The sequence below is a fragment of the Gobius niger genome (genome assembly GCF_951799975.1).
Source record: "Gobius niger genome assembly, chromosome: 3".
Classification (NCBI taxonomy): domain Eukaryota; kingdom Metazoa; phylum Chordata; class Actinopteri; order Gobiiformes; family Gobiidae; genus Gobius; species Gobius niger.
The window spans coordinates 11,663,951-11,683,852 of record NC_136854.1 but is presented as its reverse complement, the minus strand read 5'-3'; the positions used below and the strand labels follow the sequence as shown (position 1 = coordinate 11,683,852).

General features: G+C 44.5%; 1 protein-coding gene across 1 annotated transcript in view; it reads left to right on the top strand.

Moving 5' to 3' along the window:
• The window catches only part of LOC306960264 (actin, cytoplasmic 1), a 90,721-nt gene that overhangs the window by 24,201 nt on the left and 46,618 nt on the right, over positions 1 to 19,902 (top strand). The window lies entirely within an intron of this gene.

Below are 19,902 nucleotides of genomic sequence, written 5' to 3'. Positions count from 1 at the left end.
CTGATGAAGCTCATTGAGAAAATGCAAAGAATAAAGGGCGGCCATTTTGGAGACTTTTAGATCTAAAACATATTTTGAGTTATTTCACCCCTTCTTGTTTATTACATAATCCCACGTGTTCAATCATAGTTTAATGCCCTCAATGAGAATCACACTGTAAATAGTGTTGAAAATAACAAAAAGACAATATATAAAAACATTTAACTGTACATTTCATAAATAACTGTCTGTGTCTCATCCAATTAGAAATCAGAATTAGCACTAAGCTTCTTACACACATTCACTTTTAAAGGGATATTTCAGGATTTTTGACATAGGGCCTCATACCTGGAGACCTATTTTTTTTTGTAATTCATGCAGTTCTTATGTTTGAAGAGTTTCATGGCGCTAGGCTAATGCAAGGCTAGCGCATTTCTATGGTATCAGCTAGCCTGCATTAAAAACAGTCTGACCCGCTCAGTGCACCTGAGGCAAATCACTTATAACACCAGACTAACCATATAAATGTCTGTGTCCATAGAGTAATTTTTGGAATATAACCGACCTTGCATCACATGAATGATTGCATTTTGAGGGACTATTTTCTAGCAGATCACTCCGCCGCTGCGTAGCTTATACCAGTGGGTCTCAACCTTTTGGAGCCGTGACCCCCATTGTAACAGTTAAAGGTCACCCCCCGCCCGGGTCACACCGTGAGAAATGGGAACATTAGTCTACATAATTCTTAAAAAACAAAGAAAAAAACAAATGGATAAAATAAAATTCATCAAATTACGAACATATAATGGCACTCTGGTAAAATAGCACACACATGCGACAATAAAATATTATAATATATGCTTAAAAAAAAGTATGTATATTTTATCTACATGATCTGGCGACCCCCCAAATTTGTCTCGCGACCCCCCAGGTTGAGAACCACTGGCTTATATAACCACAAAGTAGATGGTGCTAAAATATAAGGTATTTTAAATGCAAAATGGTTCAAATGATTCTATGGACACAGACATTTATATGGTTAGTCTGGCGTTATAAGTGATTTGCCTCAGGTGCACTGAAGCGGGTCAGACTGTTTTTAATGCAGGCTAGCTGATACCATAGAAATGTGCTAGCCTTGTATTAGCCTAGCGCCACGAAACTCCCCTTAAAGGCCCTATGCCTGATTTTCTTCTTTCAATTTTCCTCATTCTCCTTTAGTATATTGTAAGCTCCGACATTTTTTTTAATTTTTTTTTAGCATTTCTGATAAAAGTACAATAACAGAGTGGTAGGCTCGGCAGTAATGTGTACTGAAAATACACTATTTTACATTATGTATAACAAACAAAATTCTGCTTTGGCCACGGCTTGTGACTTTACGGTGATGTTGAGTCCCCACACCACCTGTTGAGAACCACCGGTCTAGAGTAAAGGTCGACCCACCACTCAGGCACGGAAAGGGAACATGTTTTTGTTCTGGAATTGTTAAGCGACACATGAATAATGCTTCATCAAAATGGCTGACCCTCAAATGTTAGCCGAACCCTGCTTTACTGAATTAAATCTGAAACCGTTTTGATTTCATCAGAAGGGGAAACGTGTCATCTTTAAATGTACTCGAGAGCAAAACCAATTTTACTCCACTGCTAATGGGGACAGCAAACTCCTATAATTCATATCTCAAAAAAGGGGAAGCTCAACACTGAAGAGGCTTCTTGGATGAAAATTGTTGCTTCTTTACTATATTTGAAACCTAGCATGTAGTTTTTCTGAAAGTCTTCTGTTGAAATGTTAAAGACAGTCCAGGATGCTCTTCCTCACCTAATGATGCCGTTTGCTCACAGCTGTGGAGTAGTCGTCCTGAGAAGAGCGCCTCCTGTGGTGAAGAATGGCGTTGCGACTGTTCCCGGCTGCTGCTGCTACTGATGGATTCCTTTTATTCAGTCACTTTAAAGTTGTGGAAGGGTCGGGTCTATGTTACTGTGGCCTGTTTTCATTTTGTTGCTCAGAGTTTTGCTTGTTTTAAAGGCAGATTTTATTGTGTTAATAAAAGAAGGTTATTTGTATTAAATACAAAGCGGTGCACAGTGGATTTTTTTCAGATGTATTTTTGAATGCGATCAGAGCATGTTCGGTCCATTGTCATTGCTGTGCTGCTTCTAGAGTCAGGTGTTTAGAAATAAAGGACACACAACTCTTGTCTTTCATATTTGAAACCATTTCTGTTTTGGTTTTGTTGTGAAGACCGTTGAGGGGGCCTTCACAAGGGTCTCCTAGTTATTCTTAAAAGTCAACAAAAAGACTTGTGGTGAGGCGTCTTTCCCATATTACGGCCCTCGTCTCTGGAACGGCCTACTGGAGGAGCTCAGGGCTGCAGAGAACGTTCCGATTTTTAAGAGGAGGCTCAAGACCCACCTTTTTAGCTTAGCTTTCAACTGATATCTATTTATGTAGTCCTAATTGTTTATATATTTATGTTGAACATTTATGATATTAGTGATATTTTTATATTTATTTCTAGCTTCCTTAATTGCTTTTACTTCTGGATTTAGTCTTTGTTTTCTTATATTTTTAGGCTCTCCCAGTGTCTCCTCTGAAGGGGCCCTCTGCCTCGGGAGCAGTGATAGGCTGTGTGTGGGTGCTCAGGTGGAGGTTTGTGGTGTCCCTTGTGAGATCTTTTCCCCGCTGTCCTCCCGTATTAGTTAGTCAGCAATGAGAAGTAATGCCAATCGACAAGTATGCTTTGATAGTACACCGGCGAGGCTAACCCCTAGGCCAGGGGTAGGCAAGTTTGTGTCATGGGGGGCCGATTTTCCTCAATGACACCAAGGGCTGAAACTCATTATTGTAGCCCAAAGTAAAGCACCTTTTTTCTACAAATATAGGTTTTGCACATAATATATGACCTAATGGGGTGTTTTGCTGGGAAATGTGAAAATATTGACAGTATTTTCCACATATTAGAGCCCTCCTGCCTACGGAGCAGCCGTCCTGACTCTTCTCTCGCTTTCAAGATATTGACAACATAAATATTGGCAAGAAATGTCACTTGAGACTTAGTCTTTAAACCAATGCCCGTAAGCCTCATCATTGACGGTTATGGCTCAATATACTTCAGTGTTCACGCTCCACTGCCTGGACTCACTCACACATTTCAATGGCGAAGTGGTTTGTTTGGTCCAAAGTTAGGGGCCTGCGCAGTCGAGATGGGCATTCGGCTTATTAAACATAAAAATACAGGGAAAGAAAGAAAATCTTCTCACAGCAACAGACAAAAGCCATAGCTTCAGGTCAAAGTCAAAGCAGTGGCTGAGAAAAATCTGGACATGTTTCCCTTGACTACTAGCAATGACACCGTCAAAACTGCAACCTTTCCCAGATCTGTCTCTTACCACTTGACAACACTGAAGGAGAGGTTTGAGACCTATTTTCCCACGACTGGGTTAGAAATCCATGACATTCTGATACAATGGACTCTTCCGCACAATCTATGACAGCAAAGGGCCAAGATGAGCTTGCAGTGGATCGCACGCTAAAGTTGAAGCATAATGAACCACCTCTGGGTTCATGTTGGATCTCAGTAGCTGCAGACTAGTATCCCACAGTGTCTGAAAGTGCCATCAACATTTTGATCCAGTTCCACCTGCTTCTGTGAGTTGCCATTCTTCACTCTCACATAGGGAGAATATGGGTTTAGTGGGACACTTAACTTTAAAGAGGCCAGATGCAAGTTAGCCATGTTATGCTCACTACTGCCACCTCAGGTCATACGCGTAACTGCAGCTTCTATATTAAGCTCGTGCATGACGGGACTTTGGACCCGAATTAACACCTCTTTGAGTGACTGCAGGATTTTAGAGGCAGTTGTGGTGAACAGGTCTGAGCTCATTCTACACATTAGGACATTGTTGGAACATGTAGGGGGAGGAAAATACTCCTTTTAACATTTTTTAAACTCTATGTATAGTCCCTTTTAACAATGATTATTTTATTATTTGTATTTTTTGTTTTATTGAACTTCTTAAAACTAACAGACAGGCAGATTTGGGTTAGTAAATTACTTAAGGGACTATACGGAGTTTAAAAATGTTAAAAGGGAGTTCAGCTTCCCGATGGCCTTGTGTATGAAACTGTCCTTCAGTCGACTGGAACTGGCCCGTGGATTCCGCAGTCTCCTCCCTGAAGGCATGACCTTGAAGAGACTGTGTGACGGGTGCGTAGGGTCACCTTTGTGGGTGAGACGGGTGGAGTTCATGTCCTTAAGAGTGGGTAGAAGTGCTGAACTTTATTTTTTATTTTTCCTATTTTTCCTAAGTATTGTACTTTTGTCCCTTCACAAAATACTTTATTGTTTTGATCAATGTTGCCAGTTCCTTACAACAAACTTAGCTGATTTTGCCCGAGCCTTTTTATTTCATAACACTGATAAATCTCTTTATTGTCAGAGAATAAAACGAGATTGAAAATAATACGGTGCAAAAAATCAGTCAATGAACAATCCACACGTCACATTCACCGTTTATTTCATTTACTACAATAATCCAAAATAACAAATACAGTATTAGCTACAGGAGAGACTTTGGTATTTGTGTTGAAAGACAAGAGACAACATCCTATTATCACTTAAGCAGCAGAGCAATGGTTTATAAAGGTAACATATTGTTATTATGATGAAAGCGGGTCTAAAATGGGGACTAAACCGGGTCTAAACCCCGTCTAAAGCTGGGCCTTCAGGGAGAGGCTCTGCGTGGGCTCCTGCGGCGACCCCTGGAGGCCTGAAACCACACAACACAAAAGAATCGGATTAACATTTCTCTCCTTTGTTTCATGCTTTATTTCCTTCATATAAAGTCGACGTGTGGAAGAATGTTTATTAGCATTAAAGTGACCGAAAGAAGAAACCAGGGAGAAACAAAGTGAAGGGAAAACTCCAGCTTTGTTTTGGACCAAAGTCCCGCTCTAGTACCTGACAGTAGCAGTAGACGTTGGGGACGATGTAGAGGAGCTGCATCAGGAGAAGGATCAGCGCTCGGATGAAGATCTGAAAGTCCGACGCTGGAACAAACCAAACAGAGACATCAGGACTGAGCCGGTACTAAAACCCAGACTAAACCAGGACTTACTTCCAGGACGGATCTGGAGGGTCCGGCTCTGAGAGGAGAAGCTGTGGTTGAACACATGCAGGTGGTAAACACAGGTGTAGTTCCCCTTGTGGGCGTGGCCGGCGTCAGACAACAGGAAGTGGGCGGAGTGATTGACAGCCGGCAGGGTGAAGTTGGAGGTGGGAGAGAGGAGCTGGAAGGAGCCTCCCGGGTACTGCGGCTCCACAGAGCATTTGACCCAGAAATCTGCCCCCATCAGCACCCGGACACCCCCCTGGGCCCGCGGAGCCGACACCTCCTCAGACACAGAGACGACCGGAGAGTTCAGCAGATCTGTGGAGAGAGCGGTTTGAAGGAAGGGTCAGTGAATCTGGAGAGTCTTCAGTGCTAGGATCCAAAACTGCTTTGAGGAAACCTGAGCAACTGCAGCTAAAACCAGACAAACTCCATTTCTTTTGTCCATATGTGACGCTATTTGATATTTTCATGACCGTCTCAACTAAACCAATACAATTTGTTCAAATGTGAAACAAGCAGCTTTTGTTTGTGCAGCGTCACTCACATCACAAGAGACCAGGAGGCGGACCTGGAGCACTTTGTGAAAATACTGCCTGGATTCTGTGGAACTATTGTCACAGGGAGATGAACCTGTGTAACTTTTTTCCACAAGTAAGAGTATTGATCCTTTAAGATGATATTTCAGATGAAGTAAATATCTTAAACTGCATTAAAAAGTACCTTTACTTTACAAATGTACTCTAGTACTGTACACTGGAGTAAAATATCAGAGTACCCTGGGCCTCTGCTCTCCCTGCACAAATATGAATCAACTTCAGCTCTGGGAGACGGGATGTACCTGAACACACCACGTCCACGCCGTAGGATAATGGAGCCCCTCTGCGTAAAACCTCCCGGACACAGTCTCTCACAGAGTTCTTCTTCACACAGGCAGCTGAGATCAGGCTCACACGACTATATGGAAAATCATCTCTCTCTTCCCCAGAAACAGGAGATCCACAGTCAAGGTCTCGACACACAGTGGCTACAGTCTCCAGGTCCAGGGGTTCATCTGTGTCGGTCACCACTCGTCTCCACTTCCCTCTGACCCTCACGTTCACAGTCCCCTCACATCGACTGGCTCCTCCCTCCAGCCTCAGCGGCTCTGCACAGACCAGAACAACTTTATTAAAGCAGCACTTGATAAATGACACAGTCACTACAGTGAGACAGTTGACCTGAGCAGGTGAGGTTCAGAGCGGGTCTGGAGCAGGTTGTGGACTTGTTCCGGGGACAGTCCATCAGAGCAGACTCGTTGCCCTCACAGTGGAACGTCTGCTCCAGAGGAGAGAGCGCCTCCTGGAGGAGAGGAGCCCCACAGCCCAGCTCCCTGCACAGCACCTCTGCCCCCCGACGGTCCAAGGCCCCCTCACAGACCGAGGTCCAGGACTGGTTCCAGATCTGCAGAGATCCTGAACATCCGCTTTGCCCCGAGACCAGCCTCACTGAGTCTGTGGACACATCACAGCTGTAAGCCAATAGCACGCACCCAGGGCCGTGACATCACAGCTGTGAGCCAATAGCACGCACCCAGGGCCGTGACATCACAGCTGTGAGCCAATAGCACGCACCCAGGGCTGTGACATCACAGCTGTGAGCCAATAGGAGCAGAGAATTTCTCACCTGAACAATTAAGCGGCACTTTGTAGTCATCATATGCATTAGTCCCAAAACAGTGGATCAGTGAAGTGTCCTCACACATGTCAGGATAGACAGACACTACTGCTCCTTCTGAATATTTGTCCCACTCCACAGACAGAACAGATCCACAGTTCAGCTCAGCACACACTCTGTTAACAAAGTGCATAGAAAAACCCAATGGATTCACTCCAGTCCAGTCCAGGCCCGACCTCTGAACCTGCAGCTCCCCCTGACACCGACCGTCTCCTCCCACCAACCGCAGACTGTACGGCTCTGCAGAAACAAGATGGCAGAGTGGTTAGCCTGTGTCCTGCCTCTCAGTGAGGAGATGATGTGTCTGAGTCCTGAGTGTGTTTACCTGCTGAGCTGTTGTTCTCAGCCAGGGCCCCTGCACAGAGAAGAGACCAGTCACAAAATGGTGCTTTAGTGTCTGAGCGTCACAGAGCGATGTTTTCATCAGGAAACTCTGGCTCTGTGTCTGACTCTGAAATAGAGCTTCTCAACAGACGCAGCTTTGGGGAAAATACAGCATTTCTTCACAAAGTCCTGAAACATTTCCCCCATAAACATAAATAATATCCATAAACAATTACATTTCTACAGAACAGTCTTTATCTGAACAAAACAAAACACTGCGTAACATTTTGGACTATACTGTTGCCATGGGAACAAAACATGCTCCCAATGAGCAGCTCGACCCAGGAAATACTGTCACTGCAGTGAGAAATCAAAGAATGGACTTGGAGGGAACCGAACCTGTTTAAATCTCAAACTCTGCCGCCTTTAGTCGACGTCTCCATGGAAACGAGCTGGAGACGTACCCACTCCCGGTAAAGTCATGTCATGTCTTAGGAGAGCTGAGCCGCTCACGGCAAAATCACATGTTTGTTTGAAGTATTTTTCAATGCTGAAAATATCTGTCATCAAATAAAAGCTCGTATTTCAATTTTATGTTTTGGGTAAAATTCTACGCGGTGTGGCTTTAAGTAAAATTATAACTATCTGCACTCTTGAGTAAAAATAATTGTTAGTTTTTTCACTTTGAGTAAATATTTAAAGGTTTATTTTATAACTTTTTATGTAAAGGAAAAAAAAGTTGATCCTTTTCACAAATAAAACATAAAAAGTTGTAAAATAAACCTTTAACCTCTTACCACCCGCCTGAACCAAATGCATTCTGTCCTCTTTGGCCATTATGTAGGTCTGTGTAACACCTCATTTGAAAGCTAAGACCCACAAAACTGATCTTTTTCCTCACGTTGTTGCTATGTTGTGTCACCTTTTTTATGTTTTATTTTTTTTACTTTGGTCCCATTTTTGTTGCGTTTTTGTCACTTTTTGTTGCGTTTACATCCTTGTTTTCTTCTCATTTTTTGTGGCTGTTTTGGTGCTTTTTCCCCAAGAAGCTTTTCGATTCGGGTATAGCCAAACTGGAGAAAATGGGATCCGTTCAGGTGGAAGTTAAGAGGTTAAACGGCAAATGCGTCATTTTGATCGATCAAACAGATACTCAGTTACTCACAGCACTTAAGCAACATGTTCTCCAAACACTGTTGTACTTTTACTTGAGTAATCGTTTGGGTCATTACTTTTTACTTGTACTGGATAAATCCTTTCAAAGTAACGTTACTCTTACTTGAGTAAATATTTGGGCGACTCTACACACTCTGATCTGGCGTCACAGGCATAACTGTGGATTTGATCCATTTCTGATTTGGGTTTAGTATCAAACGGTCAAATCCAAATGAAATGATCAGAATTTGAGTGGTTTGATCCTGTGTGACGGTCAGAGACATTTCAAACTCACAAAGGGAAAAGACACAATCAGAATAAATACAGTATAAGTCATATTTAGATACTTTTCTTCTAAATGAAATGACCGTTTTGAATCTGTGAGAGACGGAAGAGACTGACGCCAAAAGAAGAACAAAAAACATTCACGTTTTCATGAGCGTTAATGTGACATAAACCAGGTCTAAACCAGGACTGAACCAGGACTGAACCAGGTCTAAACCAAACAAAGTGAAGTGAGTCCTTACTGAAGCTGCAGAGGGCCCAGAGGAGCAGCAGTCGTCTGTGGGTCATCGTCAGGACTGAACCAGGACTGAACCAGGACTGAAGCAGGTCTGATGAAGTCTGAAGCCGGTCTGGACTGGGACTGAAGTTTCTTCTCGTGTGTTAAAGACTTTATCTCATCTTAAAACACTTATCTTGTTTTCGTGGCTTTGCTCTTAAAGTCGAGAAACTCAAAGTGAACACGAAAGGAAATCCTGTGAAGAGATGTGACCTTAAAAGTTACTGACATTAAACACAACAAGAGGAAAATATAATGCAAGGTTTATTAGACATTTACAAATAGAAACAGTTTGACTTTTTATGCAGAACTTGATGAAGTAATATATAAAGTGCATTTGACGAGTTCGATCAACGGTTCTGGAGCTTCTCACAACAGAAACAAGATCAATTGAAACAGAAAAAACGACATTGCTCAGAGAGTGTGTTTACATGCTCGAGTAACCTGGATATTCGGCATATCCTGGTTATTTAGTTTAGTTTAGTTTATTTGAGCAACAGATGCACACAGGTATAGTATACATATAACATACAGAATCTTTCACAACATAAGAGGTATTAGTGCTGCTCAAAGAGAGTAGGAAGAAGTTAGTTATCACTTATAAGGCCCGACCCCTCCTTTCAGACTCACACAACTTAAACTACTGCTCACGGCACAATCATTTTAATGTATATTTAGGCTTTAACCATGAGATCTATGCGGCAATTCCAGACTGAGGAATTGCCTTAGTAGCGAATTAAATCAACAAACGGCTCCTCTTAGCAAATCCCAACAGTAAAGTCATTAGTTCATGACGTTCTTGTGTTTGCTCTTGCATAAGGCTGAAGGTGCACATTCTGGACATCACATAATAAATCTGGATTCACAACAGACTTCTCATTATCGGGTCAAAACAACAAAGACAATTCATAGTTCAGGAACAGATGATTCATTACAAGAGTTTTGCAGACTTTTCCAGTATTTGCTTTCTGTACATTATTTTAAATTGTACTACAGTTGAATGCATTTTTAAATCCTCTTCTAAAGTGTTCCAGAGGTCGACTCCGCTCCGTGTAGCAGACAGACTTTTTTGAGTTGTGCGGGAATATTCTTTCTTCAGATTCATTTTCCTTCTGAGGTTCTAACCCCCATCACCGTCTGAAAACATGATTTGAACGTTTGCAGGGAGTGAACTGTTTTTGGCTTTGAAGAAAACTAGGGCAGTTTTTAATTGCACCAATTCTGTACATTTGAGAATCTGCGACTGTACAAATAGTGGGTTGGTGAGCTCCCTATATCCGACTTTGTGGATCATTCGTAAGGCCTTCTTTTGTCATTTATATAAAACATCTGTATTGCTTTTATACGTGTTCCCCCAGATTTCCACACAGTAGGTCAGGTAAGGTAGTAGAAGAGAACTGTACATGATATGTAATGATTGCTTATCAAAGAAATGTCTTGCTCTGCCCATTTCGGCTCTGATCTTAGCGAGATGGGTTTTCCAGCTCAACTTGTGATCAAGAGTTACTACAATATTCTGGATATGATGTTCACATGCGTCCGAGAAACCAGGACACTCATATCCCTGTTTACATGAGCAACTACAGTATCCTGGATATTTAGGCTCCAGAGAGGGGCAGGGGCTAATGACCAATATGGTAGCGAGCTAAATACTTTAGCAATGTGGCTAACGCCTGGCTTTTTCTCACATTTCTCAAGCACAGGGACAAGAACTATCCAAATAAGTACTAACAAGAATAGAGTTCTTTCCCAGCTTTAGAGACAGACATGAGAATTAAAATAAAATAATCATAAAATATGGTTTGATCCGAAAGCAGAGCTGACTTCCATGGGAGATACTACGGCGTAAAAAAGTAATTGCTTTTTTTTTCCAGGTTTCTTCAATGTTTAGTTGAAGATACAACGTTTTAAAAGTCCAGGTACAGGTAAAGTGGCTGTAGGAGAGTTTTTGCTCCTGCCATATCTGTTTCAAAGGTTTGCACATGCTCAGTTCATCAGCAATGGTCAAAAACCAGGATACTGTGTTTACATGGTGCAGTATCCTGGAAACTTTGGGAATATCCTGGTTTTTAATAACCTGGATATTGATTTATCCAGGAAATTGAAACCAGGATTCTGTGTTTACATGAACAAGACAAAACCAGGAAACTTACAATTCCCATTAATGACCCGGATACTCGAGTGCATGTAAACACACTCAGATATTTAGGGGTTTTCATGAATAATACACGGTGAGTATCTGGCTGTAGTTGTTGCACCGTTAAGAATCCACAGGATGGATAAACAAACGATCATGTTGTACCCGTCAGTGTAGGAGAGTGTAGCAGGTACAGCATCACAGCCTGGTCTGGTTGTCTCAGTCAGCTAAAGAACAAGCTGAGTCCACACTGCTCGGAGAGTCATTGATGAACAGGAGCACATCTACAAACAGGCCGCTCTGCGTCTGACCAACAAACAAATGAAAAATCGTGTAAATGTTGCCCCCTCGAAATCACCAGGGAGAATCAGTTGGCTTTTCAAAGTTTATTTCGAGCTCAAATATTACAGAAAAGAAAAGGGTAAACATAGGTCCCCTGTGAGTAAAGAATAAAATAGTTTAGCGTACTATGGATTAAGTTAAAATGGACAAACAGATAAAACGACACTTACACGTCCCAGATGTGACAAGGCTTAGGCCACGGCCCGACTACTGCGCCACAGCTTCTGCCCTGAGGCTGTGGGCCTAGATCTTTTAAACTAGTATCAACAGATCACGTGATGGACGCGCTTCCGGTTTCAATTAATAAAAGACAGTGTTTAATTTTAGCGAAAAGATTAATAAATACTGTTATTTACAGTGAACCATTTACCAACAATAAGAAAGCGCTTAAATACTTTGTCGAAAATGGGCGAGCAACACCCTCCCCCACTAAAAATAATGTTAACCCAACATTCCCTTAATCCTACTGGGGGGTCTTACTTGACTTAAACCATAAATTGTAGCAAATAAACAATTTGAACCACAACAATACTTCACAAAAGAGTCCAGGCTAAATGAATAGTGTCCGTTATCCAAGAGTCCTTTGGCACGGCGGTACGCGCAGGTTTAAAGGTCCATTTCCGTATTTGGGTAGATAGTCCGTTGAAGCATTGGTGGGCCCCAGAATCTTCAGAAGTGACTCAAGGAAAATACCTTCTACCCAAGATTTTGTAGCAGCATAGCAAACCAACTTAACAAATAGCATGTACTACTTAAACAATAATTAATGTACATTTACTACTATTGCACACAAGCCACATACTTTAAAGTGCAAAGTGCAAAGTGCAACTCAATTAGCAGGTACATAAAGTGCATGTTACTACTGCATTACGACTGGGAATTAAAAAGGATATAGGTTGGCCGAGGTGCTGAAGAAGCCGTCTCGGACCCTCGCTGGTTTGGACACACCGACAGGACAGGTCTGCACTTCCAGGACCGTGGGCTCACCAAGCTGGTCGTAGGTGTACAAGCGCCTGGGCCGTCTGGTTCTGACAGGTCTTGCAGGTCGCTCCGAGGAGTCAGAGGAGGATGCCTCTCGCTCAGATGAATCCGATTCCTGTACTGGCCCTGGCTCCGGCTCAGGGTCAACCTCTGGGATCAGGATCACCACTTCAGCTCTCTCCTCAGCAGGTGCAGCTCCCTGTTCCGGCTGTCTTGGAGTGGGGACTCTCGGTTGGAACTCTCTGGCAGTTGGATTGAGCGGCTGAAAAACGGGTTGGGGTGGCATGACGAGATGGTAGTCTTCCTCACTAGAGCTCTCTGTACCTGCAGGCTGGATGTTGCACTTAACACTTGTCCCTCTTCCTGGCGACGTTCTGGTTCTCCTGCTTCTCCTTTTAGGGTTGGGGACGACAGGCGCTGGTTCAACCAGGTAAGGACAAGGTAAGAGCAAGTTTCTGTGCAGCACACGTCTTCTCCCTACAGCATTCAGAGGCTCAACCACATAGACAGGGCTTCCAGGGCCTTTGCTCTCCCTCACCACATGGACAGTGTCCTCCCAGTGACTGCGGAGCTTCCCCGGACCACCTCGAGGCGTGAGATTTCTCACCAATACATGGTCACCCGGGTTCAGCGTGGAGCTCCAGGCGCGTTGATTGTAATAATCTTGGCCCTTTTTTGCAGACTTCCTCATGTTCGTCAGGGCAATGGCATAGGCTTCCTGCATTGCCTCTCTCCACTTCTCCGCATAGCCAGCAGGGGTCTGTTTCTCTGCGTCACCGAGCTTCTTCGGAAACAAGAGGTCAACTGGGAGGGTTGGTTCACGTCCAAAAAGCAAGAAGAAAGGGGAGTACCCTGTCGCCTCGTGGATGGTGGAGTTGTAGGCATGAACTACTTTGTTGAGGTGCTCCTTCCATCTGGCCTTTTGTGTCTCCTCCAGTGTCCGCAGCATACTCAACAGAGTCCTGTTAAAACGTTCGGCAGGGTTAGCTTGGGGGTGGTAAGGTGTAGTGCGAGAGTGTTGAATACCACCATATTCCTGGAGCTTCCGAAACAGCTGGTTCTCAAACTCTCTCCCTTGGTCGTGGTGGATCCTGGATGGAAACCCAAAGCGTGGGATAAATTCGTCAAACAGCTTTCTGGCAGCAGTTTTCCCGGCCTTGTCTTTGGTTGCGTAGGCCTGAGCATATTTAGTGAAATGGTCCACTAAAACCAGGATATACTCTTCCCCTCCGTTGCTTTTCTCCAGATGTAAAAAGTCTATTGAGACCATCTCGAATGGTGCAGAAGTTTCAATGCTTTGAAGTGGTGTCCTTGTGACTCTGTTGGGCCTTTTGTTTTTGATGCAGCTGCAGACACGTGTAACGTAGTGCTCCATCTCCTGCCTCATTTTTGGCCAAAAGAAGCGCTCTCGGGCCAGGGCCACCATCCGGTCAGCACCCAAGTGTCCCATCTCCTCATGGAGGTACTTGTACACCAGGGGCTTCAAGGGCTCTGGCACCACCAGTTGCAGCCTGTTGTTGGTCTTCCTCCACAGGAGTCCATCTTCACCCAGCTGCAGCTTTGGCCATTCTCTCAGGAGAACTCTGACTTGCTCACTCTCTGCAGCTTTGTCTCTGTACTTCAGGTAAGTGTTTTCTCTTTTCAGGTTGGAGACCCTCTGGATGGCTGGATCTGCATTCTGCTGGGCCTGGATGTCTTGGATGGAGAAGGGCTGAAGGGGTGGTACAGCACTGCCATCTGGTGGTAGGACATCCACATTACAGGTGACAGCAGAAATCCAGTTGATCTCACCTGTTTGGCTGCTTTTGACTGCTTTACAGATGCTGTCCATGACCTCCGGCTCACACTCTTCCGTGCACTCCTGCATGATGGTTTTGATGGGCTTAGGTCTGCGAGAGAGAAAGTCAGCATCTGTGTTAGCTGTTCCAGGTCTGTACTTGAGTGTGAATCTATAGTCTGCCAGCTCTGCAACCCAGCGGTGACCCGTGGCGTTGAGTTTTGCCGACTTGGTAACGTAAGTGAGTGGGTTATTGTCACTGTAGACTGTGAAGTGTGGCGCGTGGAACAGGTAGTCACGGAAACGCTCTGTGATGGCCCATTTCAGTGCGAGGAATTCCAGTTTTCCTGAGTGCAGCTTGTAGTTCTTCTCTGCAGGCGTCAGGGTTCTGGATCCGTAGCCAATGACTCTCAGTGCGCCATCTTGTCGCTGGTACAGCACAGCACCGAGCCCTTGCTCTGAGGCGTCAACATGGAGAATGAAAGGCTGCTCGAGGTCTGGATATGCCATAACAGGTGGATTTGTAAGTTGGTTCACAAGCGTCTCTAAAACTGCTCTGTGTATTTCTGTCCACTGAACCGGAGAGGAGGGTGGTAGCTGAGCACCTGAATGTTTTGTCCCCTTTTTGTGGCAGTGTTTTGGCTCACCTTTGGGCTTTGCCAGCAGCTCATACAGTGGTTTTGCAGTCCTGGAGAAGTCCTGGATGTAAGCTCTGTAGTAGCTCAAGAATCCCAGGAGCTTCCTCACCTCTCTCACTGTAGCTGGGGTCTGGTACGTGAGCGCCTTTACTGCCTCCACCTCTCTTGGGTTCATCCTGTATCCTTCTGCAGAGATCACACGACCAACATACGTTACTTGTGGCTTAAACAACTCACATTTTTCGGCTCTCAGCTTCATCCCACAGGCTCTCTGTCGCCGCAGGACTTGTCTGACGTTTTCCACATGTTGGTCAAATGTGCGGCTGAAAACAAGGACATCATCCAGATAGGGCACACAGACTTCATCCCTCAGATCTCCCAGGCATCCCTCCATGTGGCGTTGAAAAGCAGCCGGGGCATTTGAGAGGCCAAATGGGATCCTGGTCCACTCATAGAGTCCCCATGGTGTAATAAAGGCTGTGTATGGTCTGCTCTTCTCGCTCATGAAGCCTTGGTGGTATGCTTTGCCCTGGTCCAGGACGGTGAACCAGGAGTTTCCACCCAGGTTTTCCAGTATTTCTTGGATCCTGGGGATGGGATGACGGTCTGGCCAGGTCTTCTCATTCAGCAGCCTGTAATCAATGCATAACCGGAGAGTGCCGTCCTTTTTCCTGACGCAGACTACCGGTGAAGAGTAAGAGGAATAGGACTTTTGAACCCAACCTCTACTCAACAAATCCTGAATGTGAGCCTTGACTTCCTGATACAGGTGTCGGGGTATGGCATTGTATGTTCTCTGGACAGGAACAGAGTCTTTCAAATTAATGTCCATTTGCAAACCAGTGATACAACCAGCATCCCACTCATCTCTGGCAAACACGTCACCCTCCTCCACCAGCATCTGACGAACTCTGTGCTGCTGCTCTGCCGAGAGGTGACTCAGATCTACAGGCGGGACCCAGGGCTCCCTCTGTGGTGCTTGACTGGGCTGCTCCGGTGAGGATGTGGCACTGCCCTCTGGTGACTTGGGCTCTAGTGGATAAACAGCATCAACACTGTGTAACCAGCCAAGCGTTGTGCGGCCACAAAGTTTAATATCACAGTCTGTTGTGTTTTCAACAGTTACCTTAATCCTTGTATTCTCTTGATGTTGAATGAGCTGTTCTCTTACTTTGAGTCCTGTGGGCCACGGTGTCTCCGGGTTAGGCTCCAACACGACGTGAGTTCCACAGAGCAAACCTTGCTGTAGATAGTTGCATTGCACTTGGATGGCGTTCCTCTTTGGGACAGTAACTGGCATTCTTCCCAGACGAGCAATGTGGGGGTTGTTTTCAGGTGACGGCTTCTGTAAAACAGTTAGAACAGCCCTCGCAGTTTCCTGACCCACATCAAGTGCTGAACAAAATCTCCTTACCATGTGACCAGAAGGAAAACAGCTTCCAAGACCCTCATTTGCCAAAGCCAGCTCCTCAATTACATTAAATCCAATAATAGGACGTTCCAGATCTGTAGAGGCGACTAAGATAGGAACAACTACTGGTTCATCACTCATCCCAGCAACAGCATCTTGTGACAGTGCAAACTTCACTTCAATCCAGCCCTGATATGGAATCTTTGTCCCATTTGCTGCGGACAGATCCAGCCCTCCTTCCTCCAGTAACTCTTCCACCGGCCTCACAGTAACATCAGGTAAGTGTCTCAGTTTCCACTTATCTCCAATGATGGACACTTGTGAGCCAGTGTCCCACAGCACTTTGGTGTCAACATTGTTCATTGTGGCTCGAACAAGGCACCTCCTCCCCACCAGCTTAGCAGCTTGATGTTGTTTACCAGTGAGGGGCGCTGTGGTGCAGAATATGTCTGTGTCCTTACCAAGATGTACGCTGGTTTCGATCTTGTTGGTGGAGGCTGTGGTGTTCCTAGGCGTTCTGCGGCAACCAACGGCCCAGTGGTCTATGCTCCCACACTTGTAGCAGTGGTCGCATTTCCCCCCTGGATTGGTCCGCTGGCACTGGTGACACTGCCGGTTGGGGCGTGTCCTTGGCGGTGGTCTGTTGTAGCTGTGGCTGGCTTGTCCCCATGGTGGTGGTTGTCCGGGTGGCTGGTGCAGGCTTGACAGCTGAGTGGTGAGATTCTGAATGGCTTCACAGATTGCTTTGTTCCCCTGGTCTACTTTCTCCATCAATGCATCACGTTTTTCAAACTTTTGCTTTTTATGACTGGTAGAGTTACTGTCATAACTGCTGCTCTCTGAATCAGTGAAATGTGGATCATTACTCACCGCTAACACCTTGGCTCTGGATTTGCTTGACAGCTTGCCCTTCCTCTCCATCTCCAGGTTGTAGGCGGCGGTCATTTTCTCCAGCAGAACTTCATCAGTTACTTTTGGATTTTGCAAATGTGGCTTTACGTCAATACGGATGGTGTCATCTTGGAGTCCGGTAAGTATGGTTTGCAAAAACTGATTTTGGATGAGCTCTGGGCTGTACTTCAAGCCAGTGTCTGCTCTCTCTGAAGCAAAGAGTATCTGTTGCCTCAAGTCCATAGCTCGAACTAAAAACTGGACTGGAGTCTCTCCGTGATCTTGTGCAGCACGAGTTAAGGAGTGGTACAGCTCATTAGCATCTTTTTCAACAAAATGAGTCCGCAATATTTGTTTCAGAGCTTTCAATGACAAATCATCTCTACTTTCCAGATAACTTCGCAGTTTTGTTCCTGGAATCATAGCTTGAAGGACTGCATCAATAATTTCGCATTCATCATATCCCTTCTTTAATGCTTTTGTAATTTGTCTTTCTAAACTTGCATATCCCAGCTTATCCGTTTGATTATGTTCACCAATTTGTCCATTAATTTTCAAGTCTTTTCTATACATTGGGTGAACAGTTTGAGTTCTTTCAGACAAATTATTAGCGGCAGAAAGCGTGGTGGCAGACGTGCGTGGTCTTACCACAGGTTCAGTGTTGCTGGGCGCAGTACCAGCTGTGTCCGCCAGAGGGCGGCGTGGCGACGTGGGACCAGACGTAGACAGCGTTTTTCTCAGTTCATCAATGCTGTCATTTATTTCCAATAACAATGACATTCCTCCATCTTCAAGCGACGTGACATCCTCACACTCCAAATGCTGCAGAATTAGCCTTCTCAATTTGCGAGGTGAGTTTTTATCTTCATCTTCAACATTGATTTCAAGTGTAGTGCATATTTTAAGAAGTTCCGAAGCAGGTAAGGCAATTAGCTTTCCCTCGATTTCTTCCACCATATTTTCCCATTCAGACACTTGTTCGTTAAAGTCTGGCATGATTGGAAAGTCTTTTACCTTGGCTTTGATCGTGACTTGCGGTGGGTTGTGTCGTCTTCCTTGACCTCGCTTCCGTTAGCATTAGCTCCGTGATAGCTTCGTGTTGGCGTCTCTCGTAGCGTATTCCACTCACGAATATAGTCCACACACGCGCTCCGGTAGCCACAATCCACAGTAGCGATCCAGGTCATCCACAAACTTAATCCGACCGGGCAGAAACACCAAGATTTTGTTGCCCCCTCGAAATCACCAGGGAGAATCAGTTGGCTTTTCAAAGTTTATTTCGAGCTCAAATATTACAGAAAAGAAAAGGGTAAACATAGGTCCCCTGTGAGTAAAGAATAAAATAGTTTAGCGTACTATGGATTAAGTTAAAATGGACAAACAGATAAAACGACACTTACACGTCCCAGATGTGACAAGGCTTAGGCCACGGCCCGACTACTGCGCCACAGCTTCTGCCCTGAGGCTGTGGGCCTAGCTCTTTTAAACTAGTATCAACAGATCACGTGATGGACGCGCTTCCGGTTTCAATTAATAAAAGACAGTGTTTAATTTTAGCGAAAAGATTAATAAATACTGTTATTTACAGTGAACCATTTACCAACAATAAGAAAGCGCTTAAATACTTTGTCGAAAATGGGCGAGCAACATAAACTCTAAACAAATCCCACATAAACTAGATAAGGTGCTGTGTCGTCAACCAGCCGATCTGTATAACGTGAAATATTGAGCTTACACAAAGCTCTGTGTGTCAAACTATCGACCTATTAGTATCCTACCAGCCATCTCCAAGGTCTTTGAGAAGGTGGTGGCGGAGCAGCTAGTGGAGCATATCGACCACAGTGATGCATTACATCCCTGCCAGTTTGGGTTCAGGAAAAGATACTCCACAGAGTCCGCATGTTGCTACTTACTAGAAGACATCAAATCTAGTCTTGATGTTGGTGGTGTGGTGGGGGCGGTCTTTCTGGACTTGAGAAAGGCCTTCGATACAGTTAATCACCAGCTTCTCATCAGCAAACTATCTCATTTGTCTCTTGACCCAAACACAATAGCATGGATTCAATCTTACCTTAATGACAGACAACAATGTGTTGTGGTTGACAATAAAACATCACCCTTAAGACCTTGCGGTGTGGGAGTGCCACAAGGTTCCATTCTGGGCCCCCTGCTGTTTACACCATACATAAATGACCTGCCAACTGTCTGTAAGAGTAAAATGATCATGTATGCTGACGGCGCGGTGCTATATGCACATGGCAAAACTGCGGAAGAAGTCGCTCAAAAACGGACCAATGAGATGAAGAAAGTTTCTTTGTGGCTGAAAAACTCATGCCTCACCTTAAATTTAGATACGACTGTTTCAATGTTTTTTACAAATCGACATAAAATACAAAATTGCCCCGAAAATTTCAATTGATGGACAAATCATTACAAATCCAGAGCAGATCAAATATTTAGGTGTCATATTGGAACCACATTTAGGCTTTAAAAAGCACCTAAAAAAGTGATCAAATACAATCAAATTTAAATGGCACAGTTCAGACACATTCCAAATTCCTTTACAATGGAGGCCTCAGCAGCCGACCTAAATGCAATGATTGTTCCACATTTTCTTTACTGTATGACAAGTTGGTCACAGGCTTGTAAATCTGCCCTCAGGCCACTTGAGTCATTATATAAAAGTTCTCTAAAGATTCATGATAAGAAAGGCAGACGATTCCATCACTGTCATATCCTCGTAAAACACACATTTCTCAGCTTTGAAAACTTGATAATCCACACAAGTCTGTGTTTGATGCACAAGATCCTCCATGACACCGCTGCTCCTCCACTAAAAGAGTTCATCTCTCTGGGCTCTGAAACAACAGCT